Source organism: Schistocerca nitens, chromosome 2 (genome assembly GCF_023898315.1).
Source record: "Schistocerca nitens isolate TAMUIC-IGC-003100 chromosome 2, iqSchNite1.1, whole genome shotgun sequence".
NCBI lineage: Eukaryota > Metazoa > Arthropoda > Insecta > Orthoptera > Acrididae > Schistocerca > Schistocerca nitens.
This window is the reverse complement of record NC_064615.1, coordinates 806926399-806952183: the sequence shown is the minus strand read 5'-3', so window position 1 is coordinate 806952183 and position 25785 is coordinate 806926399. Positions and strand designations below refer to the sequence as shown.

Below are 25785 nucleotides of genomic sequence, written 5' to 3'. Positions count from 1 at the left end.
TAAAACTAAGAAGCAGGAAGTGAATAAAGAGGAGAACATGCCGGAACAATCTTTAGCTTTTCTTCCTTTCGTTGGCAACACTTCGTTTAAAATAGCAAGAATCCTCCGAAAATTTCAGGTAAAAGTGGTTTTCCGCCCACCATCGAAGATTGCGGACCTTGTGGGATCAGTTAAGGACAATCTGTTACTACGAAAGGCCGGAATTTACAAGATACCGTGCCAATGTGGTATGGCTTACATAGGTCAAACCACACGCACCGTGAAAGAACGCTGCACTGAACATCAACGTTACACCCGCCTTTTGCAGCCAAGCAAGTCCGCTATTGCTGAACATTGTATTTCTACTGGACATTCAATGGAGTATGAGAAAACAATGATTTTGTCTACAGCAACGTCTTTCTGGGACTCCGTTATTAAAGAATCCGTAGAAATACGACTGGCGGAAAATCTGTTAAACCGTGACAGCGGCTACCAGCTGGACAGTGCATGGAATCCCATCATGCCCGCATCTCGTGGTCGTGCGGTAGCGTTCTCGCTTCCCACGCCCGGGTTCCCGGGTTCGATTCCCGGCGGGGTCAGGGATTTTCTCTGCCTCGTGATGGCTGGGTGTTGTGTGCTGTCCTTAGGTTAGTTAGGTTTAAGTAGTTCTAAGTTCTAGGGGACTTATAACCACAGCAGTTGAGTCCCATAGTGCTCAGAGCCATTTGAACCATTTTGAATCCCATCATCTCCACGATTTGCTCAAATCGAAGACGACAGAGTGCGTCGACGGCCGTGGCAAACAGCAACGCAGAGGGCGACTGAGTTCCGCTATTCCACCAGCGAGGGCGCTGCCGGCGGGCAGTGTTGGTTCAACTATCAAATTTTCGACGCATGCGCAGAATAGTTACAGTACGCTATATATTGCGGAGCGGAGAACTTTATCGCCAGTCTGCGACGGCTCACCTGAAGATGACTGGCAGGTGCCCAGTTGAAATATCGTGCGAAGTATTGAACGACGACCGGCTGCAAGCCCGAAATTTGTTTGAACAGTCAATTCGCCGGGAAAATTTTAAAATTCACACGAGGAGATTAGTGTTTAACGTCACGTCGACAACGTCATTAGAGACTGAGCGCAAGCTCGGGTTAAGGAAGAACAGCTGCCTTGCCATTTCGGAGGAACCATCCCGGCATTTGCCTTAAGCGATTTAGGGAAATCACGGAAAACCTAAATGAGGATGGCCGGTCGTGGGTTTGAACCGACGTCCTCCCGAATGCGAGCTCAGTGCGCTAACTACTGTGCTATCCCGCTCGGTATCAAAGCCGAAGAGTCCTCTTTGTAAAACATAATTGTCAGTTTGACGCATAAACACATATGACGAGTTAAACGAAATAATTATGGACGGTTACCTTCAGTTGTCCACGAAACGTTCATATTCTGCATTGGTGAATACTCTGCATATTTGCACTTACCCTATTATGATGTTCAATATGTCGTTAATTTAGCACTAGGTGGCAAACTGAAGCAGATGTAACTCTAGAAACAAGTCAGTGAAGTCGTTTTGAATGAAGCTGAAGACGGCGAAATGTTAACAAACGTGAGTGTATCCATTGATACGGTTTCACACTGCCCTAGGAGAATAATGGAAAAAGTGTAATTTACATTCTTACAGAATATAAGACCAATTAGACAACTTGAGTAAAACGTCCTTAACAACCAGGAAAAGGGGGAAGGGGGGGAATGTCGGAGTACAACTGCGGATTGCATACGGATTGAGATAGGAATTGACCATGTCGGATTCAAAGAAATCGATTGGAATTTTTCTAAAGTGATTTAGGGAAAGCACAGGAAACCCGGACATCCGACCCGGGGCTTGAATCCTGTTCCTCCCGAATTTGAGCGCACGTATCCCTACCACTGCGCCACCTTGCTCGATTTAGCAAACAGATCATTACGAGTGAAAGGAGCATCGGGTTACTCTCAAGAAAAAGTTGCATCTGCGTTATAAAGTTGTTACAACCCATCAGAGAGGCTGGAATATGAACAGTACCTACCTGTTTAAATATGTTGGCAGCTGAGCACAACATAAATAAATATCCGGCAACGCGCGTCAAACGACGAAGAGACCAGATAGCGTTTGACTATATGATCGTCAGCCTGTATCATCCACACGTTCAGTTCACAACCAAGTAAATAAGTGTATCTTTCGGGAGGGATTTAGGGTGCAAAGAATAAATAAATGTAGTGGTAACGGCAGATACCTGACTCAAATTTATTGAAAGAAGTCCAAGGGAATTACTCCAATCTCAAAGACAGTCCTGGTTCACATCATCACAGTGGATCAGCAGGCGAGGTAGGGTATATTCAAAGGAGAGCTTTGTGTTTCGTCACAGGTTCGTTTGGTGTACTTGAGAGTGTCGCAAAACTGCTGAAAAAATTACAGTTGGAAAAGGAACAAGGAGGACGGTCTGTATCGTAGGATACCTTACTCCCAAAATTTCAAGAGCAGCACTATGAAACTATTATTTGCAGAGCCAAGTACGAAAAATTTCGAATCCCCCGTGTGTACTGTTTTCTGACTGTTGATGTGGCACTCTCGTAAATTTGCTCTAGACACTTTATCTTAATGGTGCGACGGCTTGGTGCAAGTCTTTCATACATTGTAGACGTAAAACGTCAAGATGGCAGAGGGGAGGCAGCCAATTGGAGGATGGTATGCGGTCGTCAATAACAAGCTCTTAATTGAATGACGTCAATGTGCTGCAAAACACAAATTGCTCCCTTTGTGTGTTCGATCTTTTGTCTCTTTCGGCGCTTGCTCCATGTTGACGTTTTTGAAATCGATGCATACGCAGTATCGTTGGAAAGGCAAATGCGTATAATGGCCTGATGCATAGGTTATGTCGTGTGGTGACAATTCGGACGTGAACTGGGGAAGTCAGTGAATATAAATGCGAAATCTAATGTTCATATGAAGATTTGATTGTGGTACTGATTTATAGCAGCCTGAGTAAGACAATGTTTTTAAGGACGCAAAACAACTAGGGTCTTACGCGCCCATGTCAGAAACGTAGAACACGAAGACAAAGACAGGAGTTAAAAAGGACTACCTTTAATCCCAATCGACGGAAGAGAAGACAGCTAAAAACAGGGACGTGGAGAAAGGTCCATAGAGAAAAGGAGGTCCTGAACTAAAAGTTAAATGGCTTTTGCCATATTGCTGCGACGGATAAAAAGTAAAACGCGGTCGACAGCCCGCGCGTCGTTCGCTAGAACGGCCAGTAACTCAGGCGGCAACACGAATTAGAACGTAATTGGTTTAAAAAGGGGCATTCCATCAGGAAACGGCGCACCGTCAAAGGTTGAGCGCAATGAGTACAAAATGGTGGTGGAGCACCACTTAACAAATGGCGATGGCTAAAGAGACAGTGCCCGATACGCAACCTAGCTACAATGATCTTCTCACGGCGAGAGGGTCGAGAGGAGGTCGTCCAAGCCGCTGGGAGAGGCTTAATAACGCGGAGCTTGCTCCCACGAAGGAAGCACCAGTGTTGATGCTAGAGTGACACCACCTGCTAACAGACGGCTACACAGATCGTCAGAGGGAATGTAAGAACTAGCGGGCTGAGATACGAGGACTGCATCCTTGGCAGCAGAGTCAGCGGCCTCGTTTCCTGTCAGACCGACGTGACCAAGAACCCGCATAAACATCACAGTGGCTCCATCAAGAGTGAGCAAGTGACAGCTCTCCTGGACCATTTGCACTAAGGGATGGACGGTGTAGAGCATACAGAATGGCTTGTGTCGCCGGATTACTGCGTGGCCTGATAACGGAAAACGTCGCCACCAATGACAAGGCACACCACGGTTGGTTCGAGAGCCTCAGTCTACACAAAGGTGCGCTCTCGAAGCTCCACGCAAAAGTCGTGAAAATGAAGGCGAGAGAGCGAGGCTGGATTAGTGTGCTTAGGAAGCGAATGAAGGGCAAGGTGAACACGGGCCACCGCACGAAGCCAAAATGGTAAAGGGTTTACACCCACCGGGAAAGTTGCAGGTAGCGTGAAGTTAAGCTGCCGGAGCAAGAGCCGAAAGCGAATTACAGGAGGCATGGACGCACCCCATACTGGTGATCAAAGGAGTCATCGAAGAAGGAGGCATAGGATGGGTGGCCACGCAAGGCAGACAAACGGCATTCCTATCTGCTGAGGAGAAAGTCGCGGTGATAGGACAGCAGTTCTTGATATGGACTCTCAACTGGGTTAGTGTAAAAGGTGCCAGTGCCCAAACGGATGCACTATAGTGGACAGTACTGAGACGGCGTAAGAGTGATTGACGTGCAGATGCATAAATGAAACATCGAAAGTCTAGTTTCGAATGGACAAAGGACCGGTACAAACGGAGGAGGGTGGTTAGACCTGCTCCCCAGGAAGTACTACTGAGGAAACATAGGACATTGAGGGACTGCATACAGCGGGCTGCCAGGTAAGACACGTGGGAGGATCAAGAAAGTTCCCTGCCGGACATGAGTCCCAGAAATTTCGTAGTTTCAATGAAAGGCAGAGCAACAGGCCCAAGATGTAAAGATGGAGGAAGAAACCAATTGCGCTGACAGGAATTCATGAATACGGTTTTGTCAGTGGAAAAAACTAAAGCCATTGTCGATGCTCCATGATCCATGAGTAAAGACGTTCAAGACATCGCTGAACACGCGGTTCAATGGGACGGGTCCGTGGAGAACTGCAATAGATGACAAAATCGTCAACGAAAATGGAGCCGGAGATGCCCGGCAGACAGGCCGTTAAAGGGTTGGTAGCGATAGCAAAGTGGACGACGCTCAGAACCGTTTTCCTGGATAAAGGTGGCCGAGAGGGCAGAACCAGCAACATATCTTGGAAACGCTGTCTTTTAAAAATTTGTGAAGGAAACGGGACAGCCGGCCACGGAAGCCCCAGATTGAATGGTGATAGGCCCATTCACAGTGAGCGAAGTGAGTGGCTTTTTACAAGTTGCAATACGACTGACCAAATTGTGACGCTAAAGATAGTCGAAGTATGTGTTAACTACTTACGTGAGTCTCTTCAGGTAAAACTGCCGGACTGAAAGGCCTCGATCTAAACATAAAACTATTTTTGACGTTCCGTGTATATCAGCGAGAGAAATCTTCAAACAGCTGCTCAAGGAGGCCCCGAAATTGCAGTCGGAATAGGAGCTGTTTAGTGGTCGTCTCCATTGTTGTGATGCCGACTGTGTGACAAGGTTATCTACTAAACGTAATCGATAGTTAATCTCCTGGCACATATTTGTCTAAATATCTGCCACAGATGATGCCAAAACGTCTAGCGAGTTTTGACTGAAATAAACACCGACGGCGAAAGCCTTAATTGTACTGATATTTTCTTGTTTCCCAGAAAACGACTTACTTTTCCCCGACAATGATACTAATTCTAGTTATCGGGGGTTGCCGTCACGTTAGAATTAATTAGTAAATATTGTTTGTTAAAAACAAATCCCTCAGAAACTGAACACTAGCAAGCGTTTTACAAAGTGACGTGGAGTTTCACATCTACATCTATGCTCCGTGAGTCACATTATAGAGCGTAGTGAAAAATACTTTGTGTACCACTGCCTCCCCTCCCCCCCCCCCCCCCTCTCCTCTTCCAGTCACGAATCGTGCGCGGAAAGATAGTCGGCAAGCTTCCGTGCAACCTCGAATCTGTCATTTTACCTTGACGGTCTTTTCGGGATTTTACGGTGACTTGCGCAGTATCTATGTACATGTAGATTTGGTTGACTCTTCTAGAACTGTACGCTTTACGAATTTTAACAGTAAACCTCCCGTAATGTACAACACTTGACACTGAAATTGGGTGACCATCTTCGTGGGGCTTTCGTGCTTACTAAACGACTTTGTGAGGAAACATGCTAATCTTACGTGGACCTCCTCTAGTTCATTTGTTAATCAAATCTGAATTGTGTCTCATATCGTGAGCAATACCCAAGTATAGGTCGAATGACGGTGTCGTAAGCTGCGTCTTCCGCATTTTTCTAAGGGTTCTCACGAATCTCGCATTTGCGATTACTTTTAAGCGGTCGTTCCACTTTAAATTGCCTCATAGGCATACTCCCAGATATTTAATGAATGTGGCTGCTTCCAGTGACTGTTCGGAAATTGTGTGACCATGCGATAATGGAGATTTCTACATATTTATGTGCAATACGTTACATTTGTTTATGTTGATGATCTGCTTACGATCCCTGCACCAAAAGTTGATTCGTTGCACGTCTTTCTGCATTTGTTACATTTTTCTAGCGCTGCTATTTCTCTGTATATAGCTTGTTCACCGAACAAACAGCTCGCTTATGTATATCAGGTCTCTCTCCTAAGAGTCGCCAGGTGTATTTTCTTTAGTATTTCGGCAGATATTTGCAATTTAATTTTTGCACTTTGTAGAAAGTCACCCCAAACAAATAACGTTCATCGTGTGTTTTTAATGCGGCGCCCACTGTCAACAGAAAGCTTCGGTCTGTTTAACGTTACAATGAAAATGATTTTTAAATTATAAATTTATGTTCCATTTCTACAGACCGCTCCAAAATTAGTCTAGCCCGACGTTCCTTTCATCGATATACATTAACAGGGGCAGTAAAATTTGAAGAATAATCAGTAATCCATCAGCGACAGCACTGCTACCGCAAAATGCGCAGCGCTACCGAGCCGCTACTGGACTGCTGTTTATTTTCGTATTTTACTCTTAATACGTATCGATGGAACATTCGGACCAGACTAATTTGGCAGCGCTCTATCGAATGGGCAAGCAAAATTCTGCTTTAAAAATGCTTTTCATTGTAACAGGAAACAAACTGCGTCGCATGAAAGACATGATGAGCACTATTTGTTTGGGGTGAGTCCTGCTACACGACTGAAAAGTGAAATTGCAAATACCTGCCGAAACACCATAGAAAATACACCTGACTACTCTTAGGAGAGATACACTGTATTTATGAACGCCCCTGAGTACAAAAATATACACTCCTGGAAATGAAAAAAAGAACACATTGACACCGGTGTGTCAGACCCACCATACTTGCTCCGGACACTGCGAGAGCGCTGTACAAGCAATGATCACACGCACGGCACAGCGGACACACCAGGAACCGCGGTGTTGGCCGTCGAATGGCGCTAGCTGCGCAGCATTTGTGCACCGCCGCCGTCAGTGTCAGCCAGTTTGCCGTGGCATACAGAGCTCCATCGCAGTCTTTAACACTGGTAGCATGCCGCGACAGCGTGGACGTGAACCGTATGTGCAGTTGACGGACTTTGAGCGAGGGCGTATAGTGGGCATGCGGGAGGCCGGGTGGACGTACCGCCGAATTGCTCAACACGTGGGGCGTGAGGTCTCCACAGTACATCGATGTTGTCGCCAGTGGTCGGCGGGAAGGTGCACGTGCCCGTCGACCTGGGACCGGACCGCAGCGACGCACGGATGCACGCCAAGACCGTAGGATCCTACGCAGTGCCGTAGGGGACCGCACCGCCACTTCCCAGCAAATTAGGGACACTGTTGCTCCTTGGGTATCGGCGAGGACAATTCGCAACCGTCTCCATGAAGCTGGGCTACGGTCCCGCACACCGTTAGGCCGTCTTCCGCCCACGCCCCAACATCGTGCAGCCCGCCTCCAGTGGTGTCGCGACAGGCGTGAATGGAGGGACGAATGGAGACGTGTCGTCTTCAGCGATGAGAGTCGCTTCTGCCTTGGTGCCAATGATGGTCGTATGCGTGTTTGGCGCCGTGCAGGTGAGCGCCACAATCAGGACTGCATACGACCGAGGCACACAGGGCCAACACCCGGCATCATGGTGTGGGGAGCGATCTCCTACACTGGCCGTACACCACTGGTGATCGTCGAGGGGACACTGAATAGTGCACGGTACATCCAAACCGTCATCGAACCCATCGTTCTACCATTCCTAGACCGGCAAGGGAACTTGCTGTTCCAACAGGACAATGCACGTCCGCATGTATCCCGTGCCACCCAACGTGCTCTAGAAGGTGTAAGTCAACTACCCTGGCCAGCAAGATCTCCAGATCTGTCCCCCATTGAGCATGTTTGGGACTGGATGAAGCGTCGTCTCACGCGGTCTGCACGTCCAGCACGAACGCTGGTCCAACTGAGGCGCCAGGTGGAAATGGCATGGCAAGCCGTTCCACAGGACTACATCCAGCATCTCTACGATCGTCTCCATTGGAGAATAGCAGCCTGCATTGCTGCGAAAGGTGGATATACACTGTACTAGTGCCGACATTGTGCATGCTCTGTTGCCTGTGTCTATGTGCCTGTGGTTCTGTCAGTGTGATCATGTGATGTATCTGACCCCAGGAATGTGTCAATAAAGTTTCCCCTTCCTGGGACAATGAATTCACGGTGTTCTTATTTCAATTTCCAGGAGTGTATTTCTAGACACAGCTAACCAATTTGTTGCAAATGCCCTTCTATTATGATTACATGAAGAGTTAAGGTATAATTAGAACAAAACGCGTTTCTGTATCAAAAGTATTCTTTTGAAATAAAACTAATATATCCGGGGAAGACTATGTTCACCCTGTTTAATGAGAACGGTAATGGTCCTTCAGCACTTCAAAAATGGTTCAAATGACTAAGCACTATGTGACTTAACATCTAAGGTCATCAGTCCCCTAGAACTTAGAACTACTTAAACCTAACTAACCTAAGGACATCCATGCCCGAGGCAGGATTCGAACCTGCGACCGTAGCAGCAGTGCGTTTCCGGACTGAAGCGCCTAGAACCGCTCGGTCACAGCGGCCGGCCCTTCAACACTTCTTGGGATACGCCAGAAGTTACTTTTACGTCTAAAGATATATTTCCTTGCTGTAATGTATTTTCTAGGAACTCTTCAATCAAATCACAAAACTGGCGTAGCATTTCGTACGCGCTTGTTTAGATCATCAAACACGTTTTCATTGTGTTAAAGAAATTTTAGTAGGTGCCTATTGCACTGCAGGCCACGATGCATACGCAGAGCGCATTTAAACACTGCTGAGGTCCTCTTCTGCCTGTATAAAGAAGTACCAGCAAATTAGAATAAGTGGTCATCATCAAAGCGTTAAAGCTTGCATCCGGAAGCAGTCTCACTACCGTACACCCGAGCAAGCACGTGGAAACGGGGACCATTTCTTCGTGCGTGACGAGCTACAAGTCTCATACACTGGTCAGCCAGAACATTGTGGGGACCGATGACCTAGCAGTTTGGTCCCTCCCCCCAACCCACCCCCTCATTTAAACCAACCAACCAACCAACCAGAACACTGAGGACCTACCTAAGAGACGGAATGTCCAGCTCTAGCACAGGTAACAGGGGCGACGCGTCTTGGCGTAGAGGCAATGAGGCCTTGGTAGTCGCTGGAGGGTGTTGCGCACCCAAGTCACCTAATTCCCGTAAATTCCGGGGAGGGGGGCGATGAGCTCTAACGCCACGTTAAATGACATCGCAGATGTGTTACACCAAGTTCAGATCTGGCGACCAGGGGGGCCAGCACATCAATTGGAACTCGCCACTGTTTTCATCGAACCATTCTGTCACACTCCTGGCCTTGTGACGTGGCATATTATCGTGCTGAAAAATGCCACTGCTGTAGGGAAGCATGATCGTGATGAAAGATGTACGTGGTCTGCAATCTGTTTACGACACTCCTTGGCCGTCATGGTGCCTTGCACGAGCCACACTGGACAAATGGATGCCCACGTGAATGTTCCCCCACAGCATAATCATAATGGAGCCACCGTCCACTTTTCTCTGTCCCGCAGTACAGGCGTCAAGGAACTGTTCCATTGGGAGACGACGGATTCGCGCCCTCCCATCGGTATGATGAAGAATGTACCGGGACTCATCAGACCATGCAACGCTCTGCCACGGCACCAAAGCCAAGTGCCGACGATCACGTGCCCTTTTCAGTCTTAGTTGCCAATGTCGTGATGTTAACATTGGCACATTCATGGATAGTTGGCTGCGGGGGCCGATCGTTAAAACTGTTCGGTGCACAGTGTGTTCAGACCCACTTGCACTCTGCCCAACATTAAAGCCTGCTGTTAGTCCCCCAAAGTTCGCCCCCTGTCCTGCTTTGTCAGTCTGCCAGCCTATGACGTCCGACGTCTGTAATGGAGGGTTGCTGCCCTATCCACGACGTCTGGACGTGGAGTTGCCACGTGTTGAAGAGACACACCACAGTACTCCTCGAACATCCGACAAAAAACGTGGAGTTTCGAAATGATCGTGCCGAGCATTCGGGCCATCACATAGTGCCCTCGGTCAAACTCAGATAAATCGAGCGTCTTATCCATTATACACACTGAAAGCACACTCACTATTACTACACGCACCGCACGCACCGTGTGTGTGTGACTAGCAGGCATTCCTCGCCAGGTGACGCCTGAACGGGTTTATATCGACAGTAGGTTGGTGATCATAATGATCTGGCATATCAGTGTTCTATCAATTTGTCTTAAACCAAAATTTTTTAGCATCCTCTACGGTCTAATACAGAAGGGTGCATTCTTTTATCGCTACATTGGACGACGCCATCTACAGCAAAGACATTTGACGGTTGACCGAACATCCAAATATGTTTCAGTGTGTAAAAACACATGCTGATTTCTGTCGTCGTACTACGGCACCTCGCGCTTATCCCTAGGAGGCGTCTCTGTCATTCAGAGCAGCCGGCAACGGGTTTCACTGTCTCCCTTCTTGAGACAGTCCTCGAATTTAGAGAAAAAAATCTCTCATCAGTATGTCTCTTCAGCAAAAATTTGCCATTCTTACTATCCAGTCGCGAGTAGCCCTCTTAGTTTGCAGACGATTCTATCGTATACCGCCTAAGTCATTGGAACAACAAAGCAAATTACAAAATGATTTCGGCAAGATACCTATCTGCATGTAGCGAAAAGTGTCAGTTCACTCTGAACAATAAAAATTGTGAGGTCCATCGCGTTCATACTAAAAGAATACGGCTAAATTTCGGTTACACGAACTGAGAATCTGTTGATTCAGCTACATACCTAGAAATTGCTATTACGAACAACTTAAATCGAAACTAACGAACAGAAAATACTGTGGGGAAGGAGAGCCAAAAACGAATGTGTTTTGTTGGAAGAACCCTGAGAAGGTGCAACAGAACTACTGGAGGTACTGCCCACACTACATTTGTTCTACCGCTTGTTGAGTATTATTTTAAGGTATAGGATTCATACCAGACAGGATCTACGGTGGCCATCAAAGAAGTTCAAAGTACAGGAGCTCGTTTTGTATTATAGAGGGGAGATACGGACATGAATATGATCATGGAGTGGAATGGCTGTCACTAAAACAAAGGCATTTTAATCAACAAGTTCTCCTACGTATCTATGTATGCTTTTTCTTTTGCTCCCAAGTATGTATGGAGGAACTACAATTGTGATGAAATAAGAGAAATCAGAACTCGCATGGGAAGACTTAAGTGTTAGTTTTTACCATGCGCTATTCGAGAGTGGAACGGTCTAGAAAGAATAAGTTGGTTGTTATATGAACCCAGGCAATGGCCTTGCCGCAGTGGATACACCGGTTCCCGTGAGATCACCGAAGTTAAGCGCTGTCGGGTGTGGTCGGCACTTGGATGGGTGACCATCCAGGCCGCCAAGCGCTGTTGCCATTTTTCGGGGTGCACTCAACATTGTGATGCCAACTGAGGAGCTACTCGACCGAATAGTAGCGGCTTCGGTCAAGAATACCATCATAGCGACCGGGAGAGCGGTGTGCTGACCACGCGCCCCTCCTGTCCGCATCCTCCACTAAGGATGACACGGCGGTCGGATGGTTGCGATGGGCCACTTGTGGTCTGTAGACTGAGTCGTTATATGAACACCCCCCCCCCTTCCAAATTCGGATGTGTGAACTGCAGAATAGCCGTTAGATGTAATCATGTAGATGTTGGGAAGCACACTATTAGGATCTAATGAAGAACGCAGCAAATTGGTTTATAGCTTTAGTAAATCAAATAATATTTTAGTGTCTTGCTGTCTGAGATTAGCACCAGCTGGCCGAAACGCGTCGCATATTAATGTTATAAATACACTGAAGCGTCAAAGAAACTGGTACATGGATGCATATTAAAATACAGAGATATATAAACAGTCAGATTATGACGCTGCGGTCGGCAATGCCCATATAACACAAGTGTCTGGCGCAGTTGTTAGATCGGTTACTGCTGTTACAATGTCAGATTATCAAGATTTAAGTGAGTTTGAACGTAGTGTGCTAGTCGGCGCACAAGCGATGGGACACAAGGTCTCCGAGGTAGCGATGAAGTGGGGCTTTTCCCGTACGACCATTTCACAAGGCTACAGGGATTATTAGACATTCAGTAAACTATCAAATTTCCTACATCACTGCGACCAGAGAAAGATCATGCAAGAATGGGACCAACGACGATTCAAGGGCGTCGTTCAACGTGACTTAAGTGCAACCCTTCCGCAAATTGCTGCAAATTTCAATTTTGGGCCAGCGACAAGTGTCAGTGTGCGTACCATTCAGCGAAACATCATCGATATGTGCTTTCTGAGCCAAAGGCTCACTCGTGTACCCTTGATGACTGCACGACACAAAGCCTTACGCCTCGCCTCGGCCCGTCAACACCGACAATGGACTGTTGATGACTGGAAACCTGTTGCCTGGTCGGACGACTCTCTTTTCAGATTGTATCGAACGGATGGACGTGTACGGGTATGGAGACAACCTCATGCATCCATGGACCCTGCATGCCAGAAGGGAACTGTTCAAGCTGGTTGAGGCTCTGTAATGGTGTGGGGCGTATGCAGTTGGAATGATATGGGACCCCTGACACGTCTAGATACGACTCTGATAGATGACACGTACGTAAGCATCCTGTCTGATCACCCGCAACCATACATGTCCATTGTGCATTCGGACGGACTTGGGCAATTCCAGCAGGACAATGCGACACCCCACGCGTGCAGAATTGTTACAGAGTGGCTACAGGAAGTTTAAACACTTCCGCTGGCCACCCAACTCCCCAGACACGAACTTTATTGAGCGTACCTGAGATGCCTTGCAATGGGCTGCTCAAAAGAGATCTCCACCCTCTCGTACTTTTACGGATTTGTGGACAGCCCTGCAGGATTCATGGTGTTAGTTCTCTCCAGAACTACTTCAGACATTAGTTGAATCCGTGCACTTCTGCACACTCGCTGGGGCTCTACACGATATTAGACAGGTGTACCTGTTTCTTTGGCTTTTCAGTGTATTGTTCATAAACAGTTTGGCTGTTTTCGGTATATGTATAAATACAATCCTTATCTGCGCAGTCCATAGTGGTTCTTTCTGTCAGTATTAGCGCCTATGAGCGAGGGAGAAGTGCCTTTGCGAACACCCTAGTATTTTTTATTTTCTTGCTCACGCAGATGTCACTGCATTGACTTATAATTCCCTAATGATTCGCTCAATATCAGTGATTTTAATGCAATTGATGGTCTTTCACGGACTTCCATCACATCTGTTCCCAGTGAGAGGCTATTCAGAAATGAGAATCTCTGGTTGTTTGGAAAAGTAGAAGTGTTCCCGGACGGCCTCTGTAGTTGATGCGACTGCTCGCGATTGGCAAGACATCCTGGTCAAATCCCAGCGTGGCAGCAAATTTAACTTGTCACAACCTATTCATCACGCTTCAGGTTCTCCATTTCTGAACGAATTTCACTGATACATCCTGACACTGATTTCACCCCCTTGATTGCACTCACTCCAATACATTCAGTTTCATTTAGCTGACAGCCATGATTGGCGTGACACGGTAACAGTAACCAACACAGCGAACTGTGAAATGAAATTCTTGCTATCTTCACAGAACAACAACCTTTGTAACTAAAATGCCCTTTCGTTGTTTGCAAATAATTAGCTACTAATACATTTCCCCTTCTGTCCGAGTCCAATATAGGGGAGCTCTAACAACTGACACAAATTCCCATGTATTTCGATTTTTGTAAATGCAGTAGACGCAGAACGAAGTTAAACAGCTACCTGAAAACACACTAAATCTCTCTCCAAACAGTTTGCGTAGGTAAAGTCTTGCCCCATCACAAAGCAGCCTTTAAACATAGACAAAAATATTAAGTACAGTCATAGAAGGGGCAGTAAAGCTCCAACGGGACGGTACTGTATACTATCTTGTGTGACAGAAGCAAAAAAAGAACAGTGACGTAACAGCTCCAGCTGCTGATAACACTATTAATGTGACTTAACACAATCTTTAAGAGCTTAGTGACTCACTGCACTTCATATACGACCTTTCATCCATTAGGCGTACGCTGTAGATCAGAACGATGTCGGATTACTTTGTTCAGTTTAAAATACCAATTACAAAGAAATTAACATTCTGACGCAGCAAAATAAAGTAAATAAATATCTTTCAGAAAATGTACTACACTGAAATATTAGGTTTTCCAATAAGACGATTACATAACAATTATAAAGAAGAAACGTTCAGATTTTTACTGGGCCGCGTTTCCATTGTTCTTTAAAACATTCCAATTACAATGGGAATGACGTCTTCCTCGTAGGAACGTGTTGAGTTACACGTGTGTATCTGATAAACTAATCCCTAGTATATCAATACATGTAATTATTTTCCAAGCTTAATCTTGCCCTGAAAGTCAATGGTTCATGTACTGTGGAAAAGGAATGTATTTAGGTCAGACTGTTGCTCTTTCAAGTGACAAAATGGTTCAAATGGCTCTGAGCACTGTGGGACTTAACATCTATGGTCATCAGTCCCCTAGAACTTAGAACTACTTAAACCTAACTAACCTAAGGACATCACACAACACCCAGCCATCACGAGGCAGAGAAAATCCCTGACCCCGCCGGGAATCGAACGCGGGAACCCGGGCGTGGGATTTCAAGTGACAATTCGCAGCATCTGTCAGACGTGGCAATACACAAGCCAGTAAACAGAAGGAAAATACTAATTATGCAACAATAATTCAGCTGTACGGTATAATTTATGTTGGCTCCCCCTTCGAAGTCATAGGCAGGCACATTGTTATAAACCCTGTGTTCATGTAAATGGTTTAATTGCATATTTAACTACCTTATTTTCTATAACTATTATTAGTTTCCTCATCTGCATCGGGCTGCAGAGTAGAGGGACTGATTCATACACTATAAAATAAGCTGTCTCCTGTGGTGTGAGTACAACATTTAAGTGAAGTGAACACACTCGAAAATTGTAGAAAGAGCCTTTTACGGTCAATTGAGTAGATGAATCTCTAATTTCTTCGTTATATTTTTGTACCGTATTCCAAACTACACAGTGCTTCTGGGACAACTTACTTCACCTGTTAATTAGTTTGCTGCGACGCTTTAATATTCGGATACTCAACATGTAGTACCAGTATCGCGCACAAAACATGCTGTCATTTTTGTTATTTATTTTGGGTACACCAACTCATCCTCTGGCGGCAATTCACTATAAGCCGATATTTTACTATATCATTTGGAGACGTCACTGATGTAACATTATAAACAAGCCACAGACAGAACTATTACTTTGTATTAATTTGTCTGTGATAATGGTAGTTGAGATCGATGGCTTAGAATTAAATTACTTTAAGAAATACAACAATCGGCCATTTGTCGTACTGTTTTATGTATGCTTTCACATCTTCAGTTGGCGTATCATAATTCTCATCAATACATTTTCTGGATTGCCTTTTGAACTCTGAAGCTGCCTTATGTTCATTAACTTTTTTCGTATTTATGTACGTAGCGCACACACGTTAAGCTTCACTGATAGAGCGCAACTAAATGTTTCGGAAATTACGTCCAAACTGAAGTTAAATTTTTCCTTGTATATTCTCAACTTACTTCTGAAATCAGCTGTGTTTACAGAATTAATATTGGCAGCCTTATAATTTGACACTTGTCTCCATATGACGTAAATATTAATCGTGTCGCATTCCTTCCTTAGTACACCATGTTATTAGTGTAATGAATCGCGCTATTTACAAAATAAAATGAACTGTAGCGTTCAAAATGCAGTCGACAGATATGTTATATCGAAGAAGATATAAATGTATTACACCAATTACAGATGGCCGGCCGGTGTGGCCGTGCGGTTAAAGGCGCTTCAGTCTGGAACCGCGTGACCGCTGCGGTCGCAGGTTCGAATCCTGCCTCGGGCATGGATGTGTGTGATGTCCTTAGGTTAGTCAGGTTTAATTAGTTCTAAGTTCTAGGCGACTGATGACCTCAGAAGTTAAGTCGCATAGTGCTCAGAGCCATTTGAATTACAGATGGAGGAATGTCCGAAGCGTTCTTGGCATAAATAAAGATGCATAAAAAGTGGCTGGTTGCTATATTTCTTCAAATGGTATTACATTATAAGCAAAAAAAAAAATCATACTATACTCAAAGTAGAAGCCTGACGATGAGCTGAAGATCGAAACGTGTAGTGGCATATTAAACACAATGAAACGCATAGAAATATATTGCCATACGTGAAGCTGCTATATAATTTGTTTTTAATTTTGGGGGCCTATGGCTGGTTTCAGTCAGACCATTTTCGAGTGCAAATTTTTGTTACACACACACACACACACACACACACACACACACACACACACAAACACACAGACACACACACACAAATAAAAATCAGAGCTGTGGAACACAAACAAGAACTATTTTGCAATGCAACGAAGCTAACAACTTTATGTATTCTCGTTATCCGAGCATCTGTTCAGTTAAACAACTTAGTCGTCCTCCGTGTGTCTGATGTGGAGGACAGGGCCTCGGTTCCCAACGCTGGCAGTGATTTTTCTTCGGTGTGACAACAGGAACGGGGTGCAAACAGCTTCGTGTTGCCAGATGGGAAACTCCTTAAATGAGGAGTTTCAAAAGTCGACAAAGGCCTGGAGAGCGGTCTGCTGACCACAAAGCGATTCACACCGCATCCGCATGACGCCACATGGCAGGGGGATGACACAGCGCCCGGTGGACATCGCGTGGTTTTAAGCTCCTGACTGCGGAGTTTAGTTTAAACGACGTTAATTTTAATTCGTACTGTCACAGGTAACTGGCGTCGAGGCAGAAAAGCACCCAAACATGAATGTCACGATTGTACACAACACCAAACAGTTCACGAGTTCGAGATTCACAGTACGAAGCATCGCAAGATACTTAAGAGGAAAGTCGATGAAATAGCGTAGTTTGAAAGCTGAAGGTTGAGAATTGCATCTCATAGAAAGCTTAAATCGAAAAATTGTGTATAATAATTCAGTTATGTTCAAAAAGACAATTATTCTATTCAGTGACAATCTCGTATTGTGTCATTGGCATATATTAATGCATGGTGCCAGGTAGGTCTTTATTTGGGACTTATTTTGTGGAGAAATGTCTCGTGTTGTGCATTCGTGACATTCATGCTCTGATGCTGGATTGCCTTGACGCCAGTTACATCAGATACGTATGCCTGTGCGAAGTTAGTTTGTTTATGTTTTCGACTAGCGTCGTTGTAACCTAATTTTCAGTTTAATATAGTGCGCTAATGAGTAGCAAAGCGCCAGTTACATTGACTTAATTAAGGATGAACTAGAAAAATCAGGATATAAAGCTTTTTGTTTCGTTTTGTTTTTGCTCCAGTATCTTCGTAAGTTTCTGGTGATCTGTCGGAGGGAAACGGTTTTCTTCGGGTGAATGACAAGTAGACGGGGCTGATGAGAGGCGAGATGGAGCCGTGAGTTACCGGTATGCGGTAGGAGGTGGCCGAGCGTCTGCCGCCGAGCAGCGGGGCGGGCCGGACGACGCCCGCTGAGTGGAGGCGCCGCGACGCCGACAGACAGCTGAGGAGAGCCGCTGGCTCCCGGGCTAGCGAGCGATCAGGCGGCGGTGGCGGTGGCGGCGTCAGCTGGGGCGACGGAAGACGGGCGACCGTCCGCGAGCACTGCGAGGCGCGCACTGCCTATTGATCCCGGCGAGGGAGGCGGGGCTGGCGCACTAGCGCCGCGCGTGACTCGGGCCGCAAGCGCGCCGGAAGCCACTCGCGGGCCTGTTGCGCGCTGCGCTGCGCTGTGCTGTGCGGCTATCGGCCGTCGCCACGGCTGCCGACTAGAAGGCCGCTTCCTACTGTTGCGGAAGCGGGCAGGGCCGATACCGTCTCGAGTCTCTTGTCTCCACGGCAGGCGGGCGCACCGTTACCAATGCGTCCTCTTTTATCGATGTAATAAAATGAAACACCTGCTACCATCCTTGTAATGTTATTTACTACCATCTAACAACCGTTTTCGGAGACTCAATACACCATCTTCGAGCCTGGGCGGCCGCTGTCACGAGCGGTTCTAGGCGCTTCAGTTCGAAGCCGCGCTGTTGCTAAGTTCGCACGTTCGAATTCTACCTCGGGGATGGATGTGTGTGACGTCCTTATGTTACTTAGGTCTAAGTTGTTCTAAGTTTTAGGGGACTGATGACCTCAGATATCAAGTTCCTTAGTGCTCAGAGCTATTTCAGCCATTTTCGATACTAATGTGACTGCGAGCGTCAGGTGTAATCGTGTATTATCGGAAGTGTTCAATCCTGTTCGCGAGTAAAGAGCACGCGAGCTGTGCGCGCATCGTGCCCTCAAGGCGATACAAATGCCCACACTGCCCGCAAACAGCATCACGCCCAAATCTGATCTAATCTGTCTCTATTTCTGGTTTTAGATTTCATTTCCGGTAAGTAAAAACTAGAAACCTAATTAGGGAAGGCCGACATACGTCTGTTCTTCTCTGCCTCTATGTGCTACATGAAATCGTTATGGATTTGTTAAAAAATGAAACACGTGCTTCATTTCTTGCGTCTGTATTGGTATACCCCTCGCACGAAGTCAACAAAATTTCGTCTCCTTTGCACACAGTTATATTATTCATGCTTGAACATCGTTTAATCCCGTGCGAAGTAACAGAAGACGAACTTGAGTTGGGCGATCGGCACCACAGCGCTACACACTCCACAACCTAAGGACATCACACACATCCATGCCCGAGGCAGGATTCTAACCTGCGACCGTAGCGGTCGCGCGGTTCCAGACTGAAGCGCCTAGAACCGCTCGGCCACACCGGCCAGCGACATGAGTATCCTTTCCATTGTCGTAATTACTACATTACGACAATGCAATGTATACTTACTACACATTATTACGTGCATAGTATTTCCTGGAGTGTTGCCTTAAGCACCGATCTTCGGTTGCACAAAAGGTCCATGGAATGAAAAATTAATAATAGTTAGCTTATAACAATTCTGTTGTGAAGAAAAACTAATGGATCTGCTCTAGGGCGGACGCTTTTACGAGCCATCTTGTCTCAAAAGACTTTGCATGTGTTTATGCACGTTGGAAAAGACGTTGTAAACACCACCTCGACACAAATAGCGTACTTTAAAAACATGTAGCACATCACCATAGTCACACCCCAGCTCTGCCAGGAAAAATTTAAACTGCCAAAGTCCCAATCCGCGTGATCTCAGTTTATTATTTTTTACAACAACGTTCATGATGCCACTTATTTTGGCACACCTTGCCTGGAGATTAGAGTGATGTAGGGCGCAGTGTACTGCTGGTGTTTTCTGCTGGATACCAAATTATTTCACTTGCTCCTTATCGAAGCAACTACAGCAGACTTTTGACCAATCATTGCAGCATATCCACCTGTTGCAATCAACGGAAGTTTTCCCAACAAGGGTCATATTCGTTAATAATGTTACCTAAGCAAAATGGCCGAGCGGTTCTAGGCGCTACAGTCTGGAATCGCGCGACCGCTACGGTCGCAGGTTCGAATCCTGCCTCGGGCATGGATGTGTGTGGTGTTCTTAGGTTAGTTAGGTTTAAGTAGTTCTAAGTTCTAGGGGACTGATGACCTTAGAAGTTAAGTCCCATAGTGCTCAGAGCCATTTGAACCATTTGAACCTAAGCAAGAAAACAAGTTGAACTCATCCTCAAGACCTCTCACAAATTCCACAAGCTGAGCAACATCCGTCATATCCGTGATTTCATTAAAAAAATTCTTAATATTATCTTACAGTTGCGTTACTATTTTGTTCGCCATTTGTTCAGTGCATCTGCAAACTGTTGTCCGTGGAAGAGTACCTGTTTTCAAACCAGGAAGAGTCGCTGAACACGATTGTTGCGGCAGCAAAAAGCACTCTTAAACAAATTCTCCATCGCTGAAGGGACTCACTATTTTATTTTAAGAGGAATGCGATAGCTCACTCTCATTGCAACATCATTGTTCAAATGTTCAAATGTGTGTGAATTCCCATGGGGCCAAACCCCTGAGTTCATCGGTCCCTAAACTTATACACTACTTAAACTAACTTTTGCTAAGAACTACACACACACACATCCATGCCCGAGGAAGGACTCGAACCTCCGGCGGGAGGGGCCGCGCAATCCGTGACATGACACCCCAACCGCGCGGCCACTCCGCGCGGCAACATCATTGTGGATGACATGGTTCTCTTCTTGTAAATAAGATAGAAAGGGAAGGTAATTTAATAAGGAAAAACGGGATAGTTCTTTATAAATAATAATAACGTTTTAAAGAAATAACATGTATCTATATGAACTTTCCTCTCTGTCTTTGCTCGATAAGTTTGGCCTCTTTCCCCAGTATCAAAAGTGATCACGAATTTCTCGTGCAGGAGTTGGAAATGTGGCTTCATGTGTTACTTCTTCCACTCCGATAAAATAGCATTACGAAAGAAACGCTGAGGGCCCGCTTGTGTTTCAATAAAAATTAATCTTTTTCTTGCTGCGGGTCGAAGCTTAGTATTTCATCTTGAGGATCTTAACTCCTCCTCAGCCACTTTCTTCTCACTAATTTTGTCCTACCACGAATGCGAAAGAGACGTGAAGTAAACAGGCCCGTCTTGCGACACGCGAATCACTAGGAAACGTGAGATGTTAGCAGAGAAATGGTTGGGGAGCTTCTGGCTCACAACGCTTGCGGGCAAGCAGAGTTGTCTTTCACAGGCCACCCTTCGATTAGATCTTTGCTTTCATTTCCGATGCATATCGGAAATAAAACCCAAACACCGGAATATATACAGTCGGTGGACTTTTATTCATAGAATGCTCTTCCTTTAAAGTGTAGGACTTTTTTCTTACAGTTCTAACAGTTCCTACTTGATTCATTTCTCATGCATCTGTTGCTGTATTTATTAGAAGATGTATGCCTCACCCATTTGCAGTGTTTCTTATTATAATGCGAAATGAGTTTCTTAAGCTTATAGGGGACACCTTTTATGCTATATACAGGAATAGATGAATAACGTTTACTTGGGGTATCATTTGTTTAATTTACTTTGCTTTACCATGACGGATTTCCTCAGAGAACTATAGGTTGCGCTGCAGCTTTCAGGAATCATTTTAGATAATAATTGTGGGGATACAACTTCTCTGAATTTGAGGGCCTCGTAGCTTATGCCAGTGGGTAAAAACCGTAATGCAGCTGACAGCCTCTTCTCGCAGATCACAGTTTCTCTCAAGTGTATCTTCTTTATCGTCAGATAATGGTTTGAAGGCATTCAGCAGCTGCGAAAAGCATATTTCGTCCATTCTTAAATAATTCATCAGCTCCAAGCTCAGTAAGTAGCAGAGTGTGGGTGAATTCCTTTCTTTGCATAAGCTATTTCTTTACCCACAGCTACTCATTGCCTTTCGTCTCTAGACTGTCAAGTCGTTTCTGCTCTGTCCACCATATCGAGGGGAACGATTATCAGCAGCGGAGTTTCCTTACGTAGAAAATGGTGGCATAAATTACGAAGTACAAAAATGGTTCAAATGGCTCTGAGCACTATGGGACTCAACATTTTAGGTCATCACTCCCCTAGAACTTAGAACTACTTAAACCTAACTAACCTAAGACATCACACACATCCATTCCTGAGGCAGGATTCGAACCTGCGGCCGTAGCGGTCGCGCTGTTCCAGACTGAAGCGCCTAGAACCGCTCGGCCACACCGGGCCGGCTGATTACGAAGTAATAGACTGTACAAGATGGCAGCCAGTCAAGCTATATTTAGAGAATTGTTTTAAAAATAATATTTCAAAAGTCCCAGTAAAATATTTACAAGTCTTCTCCCAGAGCAACTTCGGCTGCGCCTAAATGACACAAGCTGCCTGCCTTTTAGAACACAGGCAGTCCTATCCAGTTGAAGCTGCTGACAAGAGAGGCCTTCAGCCCTCTGGTGAAATTACTAGCAAATTCATGCCATGCTTTAGACAATAGCGTGCATGGGAGACAGGCCAGGTGTGTGGACGCTGGGCGCGCCCTGAAATACATTACCTTTATTTGATCTATTTTTCTGTTCTATCATTTAACGTCAGCCCTGAATGCCCACGTGAAAAGTTCTGACCTCTCGACTACCTGTAAACTGTCATTAGTAGCGGTATGCTACTAACATTTCTACAGCACTTTGATAATACAGCTTGTGACGGAATTACTATAAAATAAAGATGTCACGCTATTTTCTGTAAGCACTCCAACCTCCCAAAGCTATTTGCTACAACTTTACCGAATTTCTCTAAATACCCGCGTTCCCATTCTAAGATATATATAAATACGTGATCTTCAATGTTTGACCAATACCTTAGCATATTATTTTAACAAAATACACAGATACAACACGTTAAACATGTAGTACAGTAAGATATTTCAACAACTTTACTCATATCTCAAGTAAGACAATGACCGCAATGCAAATTAATTTGTACCAAGCTTTGTCCCTGCATTGTTAATTTGCGACGTCACTATACGATTGTCCCAAGTAGACTCGTAAAAAAACCTTCACACACGTGACAACGCTAAATCTACACTGTAACCAATTACCACCTCCATAAGAGAGGATTGGTAGAAGAAATATACCATGACTTAAAAACACGAGGAGGAGACCCAAGTGTAATCGTTCCAGTGCTCATAAACCACTCCGCAGATAAGGTGCAGAGCGCCTAGGGAATTGTATGGAAAATGTTACAGAAATGCACTTTATTAAAATAAAACTAGAAAAATGTGCATGCAGCAATCCCCGCTGTTCACTCGTGACTGACAGAGAAGCTAGCTGGATAAAGATTGGTGTCCCAGCCCTCACCAAAGCCTCTGGCCGGGGATGCACTACCAGACGCCAGCCACACGTGCCCTCCGTGTGCTGGTACCTCCCGTGAGCGGAAGCGGAGAACGTGGTAAGGCAGACAAGTCGCCACCAGCAGAAACGCACAACAGGTGACGGGGAGGAGAAAGCAATCTATATAAAAAAGGCTAACAATTTGTTTCCACAAAGCTGTCTAATTCTCGAGGATATTTACAGAAAACGAAATGTTATTACATACTCCCATACAATAAAGTACTTGAAAATCTAAATCGTTTCCCGAAAGGCATTATGAAGATGAAAAAATAATTCTAGTTTACGTATCATACAGCTGCTACCGTTTCCATCAGCTTATTACCAATAGTGTAATGGGACTGAAACACAGCTTGTTATGTGTTTGTACTATTAGAGCAATAAGAACTCTAACATACGGAAGAAGACAGCACGAATCAACCAACCACATAACGCGATTGTATTACTAGTGTCAATAAGAATACTAAACTCTGTATTTATAACTGGAAGTGGCGTGTTGATCACATCTAAAACTACATGACAACTCTGCAACCCTCTACCACTAGAGGGTTCATCGAACCAATATCAGACTGTATATTCTCCGTTCCTCTCTCAAACAACGTGGAAAGAAATTAACACTTACATATTTCCGCTTGATGGGCACTTCTCCCTATGTAGGTAGACGTCAGCTTATAAGCATTAAGCGTTTCAACGTACATATTTCCGCTTGATGGGCACTTCTCCCTATGTAGGTAGACGTCAGCTTATAAGCATTAAGCGTTTCAACGAGTAAGCAAGAAAGAAATCGGGAGTGACAAAGCTGGGACATGTGTGTAGGATTTTCGAGCATTTGTATGTTTCACTGTTTACTCTTATAGCTGTTTGGACATATACATATGAAATCACATGACTGGTTTCCAGTCTCCGCAGTAAATTAGGCTTCCAAGGAAGTGCAATATCATAGTTCTCACGTAACTTCGATGGGCAATCTTACAGAGCATGCTTTTCAGCTAGGATAATCTTGAGTGCGCTTACTTTCTTGTAGCCTTCTGCATTTTATGTGTAACACACCACGAATAATAAGCGAAAACGCACTTGAATATCGGAATCACTTCTCAAAATGTGTCGTGCAGGCTATAAATAATTCTAGTTTAGATCTGTGGTGGTGGACGTTCTTAGGTATTCTACGGCTATTCATTGCCAACAGCGTAGTGGGGGCTGTAACGCACACTGTTATGTGTTTGTATCGTTAGAGCAGTGAGGACTGATGGTTGAAAGCGGCATCTAACACACTTCACGAAACAATGAAGTAACGCGATTTCATCAGTTGTGTCACCTACTATGCTATCGGTAGGTTCGATCAACATCTAAGAAGAACGGAACTGCTCCGTGAACTGAAATGAGAACCCCTGGAAGGGTGACGACATTATTTTGCAAAATACTAACGAGAATATTAAGAGAACTAGCATTTGCGGCTGTCTACAGAATGATTCCGTTGTCGCCGACGTACTTTTCTTTAAGGACCATGAAGATAACAATATTAGGGTTCGTATGGAGGCATACAGATAGTCGTTTCTTCCTCACTCCATTTGCGAGTCAAACAGGAGAGGGAATTACCAGTAGTGGTAGATGGTATCCTCTGTCATGCTCTGTAGGGTGGATTGCGGACTACCTACTGCTTGAAGTGCATATGTAGTAGAACAGTTCACACAGCACTCCGTCTTCAGGCCATAAGTGGCCCATAGGGACCATCCGACCGCCGTGTCATCCTCAGCTGAGGAGGGGCACGTGGTCAGCACACCGCTCACCCGGTCGTTATGATGGTTTTCTCTGACCGAAACCGCTACTATCCGGTCGAGTAGCTCCTCAATTGGCATCACGAAGCTGAGTGCACCCCAAAAAATGGCAACAGTGCATGGCGGCCCGGATGGTCACCCATCCAAGTGCCGGCCACGCCCGACATCGCTTAACTTCGGTGCTCTGACGGGAACCGGTGTATCCACTGCGGCAAGGCCGTTGCATAGTAGAATAGTTGAGCCATTTTAATTATCTGTGAAATGATATGACATACAAGTACGACAAAGGCACAGGCAGGAAAGCAGCAAAATTTGTGGACATATTTTGAACAATAAACAGGTACTTTAGAAACAAGATACACGAAATAACAAGAATACACTTTTATAAAGTAACGATCATCCATACATTATTCTGCTAAAATGTGTTGTGAGTCATTTACAAACGACAAGAAATTATTCAGGCAGCTGAAAAGAGGTTTCTTGGGGCTGTGATAGGCTATACCAGAGTAGACACATTAAGAAACAGTCACAGTAGAAAAATAATTAAACATGTTTAAAGAAGAGGGAAAACTGAAGACAACAGAAGTAAATGAAATGAACGTCTCGGCAGAATGAACAGTGGCATACTATCTAACAAAGCCAGAAATTACAATGTAATAGGACGAAGAGGACAGATAAGGCCAAGAAAGTGCAGAAGAAGATGTACCATGTGGAGAGCAATCACACATAAATCGAAAATAGGCAAGTTCTTTCGGGGGGAGAGCGTTCACGGTATATAAAATATTTTTACGAAAATGTGTTACATTTGACCAGGT

At 45.1% G+C, this 25785-nt stretch overlaps 1 protein-coding gene and 2 pseudogenes across 1 annotated transcript in view; 1 reads left to right on the top strand and 2 right to left on the bottom strand.

Annotated features, from left to right (window-relative positions):
* LOC126237066 (sodium bicarbonate cotransporter 3) overlaps window positions 1–17932 on the bottom strand; it is a 1007081-nt gene extending 989149 nt beyond the window's left edge. Inside the window, exon 1 of the mRNA XM_049946852.1 lies at window positions 17789–17932. The gene's annotated coding sequence lies outside the window, so the exon portion shown is untranslated. The remainder of the gene's footprint in view (window positions 1–17788) is intronic.
* LOC126238132 (5S ribosomal RNA) lies at window positions 11566–11683 on the top strand (annotated as a pseudogene).
* Window positions 17933–25077: 7145 nt separating the features above from the next.
* On the bottom strand, window positions 25078–25195 carry LOC126238130 (5S ribosomal RNA; annotated as a pseudogene).
* Window positions 25196–25785: the final 590 nt, after the last annotated feature.